General features: G+C 21.1%; 1 protein-coding gene across 14 annotated transcripts in view; it reads right to left on the reverse strand.

The window, feature by feature from the left end:
- Positions 1 to 4,282, reverse strand: part of LOC122858016 (tyrosine-protein phosphatase Lar) — a 48,804-nt gene extending 44,522 nt beyond the window's left edge. For all 14 annotated transcript variants that reach the window (XM_044160627.1, XM_044160631.1, XM_044160626.1 and 11 more), the window contains exons 1-2: positions 4,086 to 4,282; positions 3,574 to 3,637 (exon numbers count right to left, since the gene is read on the reverse strand). The gene's annotated coding sequence lies outside the window, so the exon portion shown is untranslated. The remainder of the gene's footprint in view (positions 1 to 3,573; positions 3,638 to 4,085) is intronic.
- Positions 4,283 to 6,000: the final 1,718 nt, after the last annotated feature.

The raw sequence follows: 6,000 nt of genomic DNA on the forward strand, positions 1-6,000 counted from the left end.
TTGAAAAGTTTAAACGCATGCGCTAAAGCATGATGCATTAGAAATGTTGAGAGAGTTTAAGCTCACTTTTGAAGGTATCGCAGTATGTAGTCTGATTCTTGTTGGTGTACAACGTTTACGGACATCTTTTGCTTAAACTGTTTAATCTACACGAGGTTTTTATATGTATATACAATCTGACATTGGCTAGTGTTTATATTCATTGACCTTTCATGACAGTATACACGTGAATTTATTGTGAAAAAATAAAATAAAGTTTGACAATTTCAAAAAGTTTATACAAAACTTTTATTTTCTATATTTGAATTGGTAAGTTTTTTTAAGCTTTTTTTATTTTCATAAAATTAGTAATAGATAATTTAATTTTCCATTGTTTTTTTTTTTTTAATTAGTTTTAAACAATTGTAGAATGAATTTTTAAAATTTTTTTTTTGATTTTATTTGTAAGTTAGCTATTTAAAATTATGTTATTTAAAGTTTTTTATTATTTTTTTTTTGTTTCAAATTTATATGATAATTGATAAGTGTAAAAAGTAATTTTTTTCAAAAACAATTGAAATTTAAATATTTGAAAAATATACACTTCCGACGACGACACTCTAAGCGCAGCTCAAATAGAAATAATAATAAAAAAAAAAACTTGATCTCTCTCTGACGGAAAATAAACTTTGACGTACTTTGTAAAAACAAATATGACTTGACAATGCATTACATTAACTTTATATATATCTATATATTTGTTTGATAAAGTGATGTTTTTTATGCAAACCCACAAAGTTATTATAATTCTATAGATGTTTGAAAAATAATAATTTCATATATTTTAGCTTGAAATATCAAACTTTATATATAAATGAAATTGCGAGGGAAAATATACAGGACGTTACACTCGTTATATGCGAAAATAATAAAAAAGGTAAAAAAAAAAAAAAAAAACAGCCGGAACTCGGGTAATTTTGATCACGCTATGTACCTTAATAATCAAGGATATATACTGACGTGACCGAATGTTTAAAAAGGAACACAACACCATTCAAAACCCCCCACAATGATTTTATTATTTTTCCTCATTTTTGCAAATTCTTTTTCTCTTTCTTTTAATTCATTATTATCAAGGTCAAATTTTTTTTTTTTTTTTTTCAAAATATGATTAATATTGAAATATGCATTTGGAGAAAAATAAAATTTTTTAGCTTTATAATAATATCAGTTTTTCTAAGTATATTTACATTTATATTTTATACTTATTGATACGCGTTGTGATGTATTTCACGAGTTTACTGTCAGAAACATTTATTTTTTTTTTGACATAAAAAGAAACTTTTAATCTCATTGCATCAACAATATTTTTTTTATTTTTTATTTATTTCGTCTGACACATCAAGCACAAGCCAGTTAGTACTTGATACTATTTTCTTTTTATAAACTTTTACACGAGAAAAAAAAAAAAATTGTAAATTTCGATTTGATTCGATTAACATGACATATGAAATTAAAAATTTATTTGAATAGTTATTTTTTGATAATGGCATCATAAATATGTTATCAAGTATTATTTAATTATCAAGCAGATACTGTAATTTTATTTTATTATACCGAAACTTTAATCAATTTTGTGTAATTAAATTATCTTTTTATAATTATAAAATCAATAGAACATAATAGATGCACTCTTGATTAAATATTCAATGAAAAAAAAAAATCAATGATTTGCCTCCGTAAAACCATTAGATGTGATAGATAATTCGAAGCTGGCTAAAAACTTAATTTGTTTAATTGTTATCTATATATTGAAGCTATTTAGAAATAGAGTTCAGGTCAAGTTTATTTTTATTACATTTTGCAGATTACAATACAGCTTCAATAATTCAAATAATCCAAAAATATATATCATTTTTTTTAATATTTGAAATAGATATAAATAATGAATGATCTATAAAATTAAAAATAATTTTTTTTCGTCTTTTTCATTAAATTGACTAACTATAAACTTGTCAAATAGTCGACTTATTAATAAATCTACATAAAACGAAATATTATTGATCCATTTTATACACCAGGTCAACTAAAAAAACTTGATGTGAAAATAATTTATCAAAGCGAATAGATATTAATATTAATTTATCATCTCTTGAATTTGATAATTAAAATGATAAATTTAATTAATTTTTAAAAGAAATATATAAATTGATTAAATTATAATTTTCATATTTTATAGATGCTTCATTATCCAAATAAGAAAAAATAAAAAAAGAGCAAAAAGAAATAAAAGAAATGGATACCACAAAAACCATCAAGAAATATGCATATAATTATTCATCAAGTACGTAAGTGTAGTTACGTACGCAAATAGGGCCTCGCGTGTAGGTCACGCACACGCGATACCTTTATAACAGCTTCCGGTAATGTTACTCGTGCAATGCTGTACTAACTATACTCTATTTTCACGTTTTGATAGTATAGTTACTTTTTTATATATACATTTAAAAAACAGTTCATATCCATACAAAAAGATGGGCTTTAAAAAATCCTTAACAATACTTTTTTTTTTTTATTTTATAATCAATACTATAAAAAGTCATTTTCTATTTATTTGTTTACTTTTTTTTTTTACTCACATTTGATCTTTTGAATTAATCAGTAATTGACTCGTTTATGAATAATAAATGAATCACATGAATAATTTTATTTTAACGATTTAATATTATTATTCAAAAAAAAAAAAAAATTCAACTATAATTTTGTAATTCATAAGAATTCGCGTGCAATAAATTTAATATTTTTTTTTTTTTGAATAAAAATATAGCCTATTAGTTGGATTATATTTATTTTACCTGACATTTATTAAAATTAAGATGATAATATTTGTTTTAATATTTTTTAGAAAAAAAAGTTGAAATTTAAAAAAAAAAAAAAGTACATTTTATCTTGTAAAGTGGAAATGTTTTTTAAACAATATTATTAAAACATAAAAATAAGTAAAAAGATGGTAATTATTATGTTTTTTTTTTAAACTTTGGATATTGTTTTTTTTTTTTGGACAATTGTGCGCATTTTATATTGTCATAATTTTACCTGCGCATGTCTTGAGATATTCGTGCGGCTCTCATTGATGCATGGTTTTTTTTTTTTTTTTTAATTTTACGTATGAAGAAAGTAACATGGCTTACTATGTCGTTACTACTATACTATTTTATTGAAATAATAATAACTCGTATTAGCTTTTTTTTTCATAATTTTTTAACAATGTATGCAATGTAGTTTTGATGAATTTCCAGTAAACACACAAACACCTTTACACCATAATTTATTTTTTATCCTTTTTTTTTCATTATAAATTATAATAAATGAAAAAAAAATATAAAAAATATAATTTATAATAATAGACATTATCATTATTAATAGGATAATTTAAAAATATTACTTTTCATAATAAAAATAAAGCTATTAATAATAACAATTTGTAAATAAAAAATTTTAAATAAATTACTATTATTAATATCAATTTTAATTAATAAATTGTGTAAATATTAATAATGTAAATAATGAAAAAAAAAATTAATTTAAACATACCTATAAAAAATTCAATAGTTGATGGTTGTTTTTTGTGTGGAAAAATTTACTGCTCCTTTTTTTTCTGTAACAAAAAAATAAAAACAAAAATTAATATAAACTATTTCACTTAAAATAATTAAATGAAAACATTGATGGAGTAAAACAAAAAATAAGTAATAAATTTGAGTAAATAAAATATATGAATAAATACAAGTAAAAAAGTAAATTAAAAAAATGTCAATAATAATAAGTACAAGCTAAATAAAAAAAGACACAAAATGCAGCATTCTGATGTAGGTATGCGAAATCCGAGGCACAATTCAATCGATATTTTCTTCAAACTAAAATGTCTAAAAAAACTAGGGTGGCATTAAGACACAATGTTAAATAATTCATTAAATGCCATAATAGTTAAATAATTAAATAAAAATATATGTAAATAATTAATTGACATAACAGCAACAACAACAACAACAATTGACACTTGATATTAATCAAAATAAAAAACAAGCTTAATAAAAAAAACTCACCCTTTTCTTGTTATAATTAAAAAAGCCAATTAAATTGTTGTCACTTGATTATATTAATAAACAATTATTAAACACTGTTAATTCACGCATTTTTATGCATTATTATTGATTATTTAATATTATAAAACACATGAAAAATATTATAAAAAAGATGATTGTTAGTTAAACTGACAGAAACGACAATTGTATCGTCAAGAACTGGGTAGCCATATTGGAATTTCATGATCATACAATGCTGCCACCTGGTTTATATATTTTGTAAACATTAATTTAATAATTCAAAATTAATTTAAAATAATATTACTTTTTTTTTTAATTATAAATATTTTTATTATTACTTGATTATCTGTAATTATTTAATTATTTTTTATTTAATTTTTTTTTTGTTTTTTTATATAATTCATACCACAGCAAGTAAAGTAGAATATTTTTTTTTTTTTATTTTTCATTGATCTTTTTACCGACAATTTTAGTGAGAAGAAAAAATTTATTTCTAGGAAATAATAGATGGTGCCACAATTATTGTTGAAAATTTAAAAAAAATTTCAAATAAAAAATAAATAAATTTCTAATAAAAAAATTATTTAAAAAATTTATATAACTATTTGTGTTGAAAAAAAAAAATTAATTTTACTTTTTAAATTTATAATATCAAAGTTGTTTATTTTAAATTGATAACTAACTGGCGATTAATTGAATGATAATAAATTTTTTAGATATATCAATTGTCATTTGCAAATAAAAATCTTTAATCAAGATTCATGATAAATAAACACCTGTTAATAATAAAATAATTATCCAATTAATTGATAAATTAAAAATGATTAAATTTATAAACATAAAAAAAACAAATAAATAAATTTTAAATTAAAAAAAATTGTATGAATCATGGGTTACATTGTTGCCCCATGAAACTTGACACATTACAGTAAAACTTTCACTTGATTGAATGAATTTTACGATAATAACATCAATTCCGTCTGTCTGACTGTCTGAAAATTATATTTAAATTACTTGTAATTTATAAAAAGTATAAAAATATTTTCAACTTAACAGCTTATTTATTAATACATTTAAATTTACTTTTTTACATTATTACTATTAAGCTTTTTTTTATTTTCCAAAATTACATGTTCATTTTATACTCATCAAGATCATCAAAAAATTCCATAGTGTATACACATTAGTAATTAATGTTACTATAATTTAGTAACCCGATATCTCTAGTTTTTTTTTTTCAACTCCAGTATATATGGAAGATGTAATTACTTATCATTTTCCGTATCGAGAATCGCGAGGTACAAGAGTACATATGAAAAAATAAACCTATCGTTTTAAAATACACAGCTTCAACATCAGTCCAACAGAATTTTTTCAAAGAAAATACTTTTTTTTCATTTGAAAAAATTAAAAAAAAAAAAAAGATTTACTTTTTTTCATTCATTTTATTCGTGTTTCGTTGAAGCACGCGTGATCCCTCTTCACTCATGTCAATTTTTTTTTATTTTTTATATATTCCCTCATATACGTGATACGCAGCTTGTATTAATTGAAAAAAAAAAAATTGCACATTGCAGCATGCACCTGGCAAAATAGTTTATAAAATTTAACTTTGAGATTTAATCATCAAGTACAATTTTAATTGTAATCATTTTGTATAATTTTAATTTATATTTATAATTTTACACCTACATATTGTTACTGTCATTATTCATATTGATTAATTTATAAAAAAATATTTTTCTTGTGTCAAGGTAAACAAGTTTTGAACTTTCATTATCGTTTGATCGCGATATTTACAAATTAATCGATATATACATTGTAGAAAAAATAAAAATGAAGCAAGTTATATTGCTACCTATACTCTATATTAATCTTAACGTCTCTTTTAATTTTCTATATTAATTTACAGTGT

Source organism: Aphidius gifuensis, linkage group LG5 (genome assembly GCF_014905175.1).
Source record: "Aphidius gifuensis isolate YNYX2018 linkage group LG5, ASM1490517v1, whole genome shotgun sequence".
NCBI classification, from domain to species: Eukaryota; Metazoa; Arthropoda; class Insecta; order Hymenoptera; family Braconidae; genus Aphidius; species Aphidius gifuensis.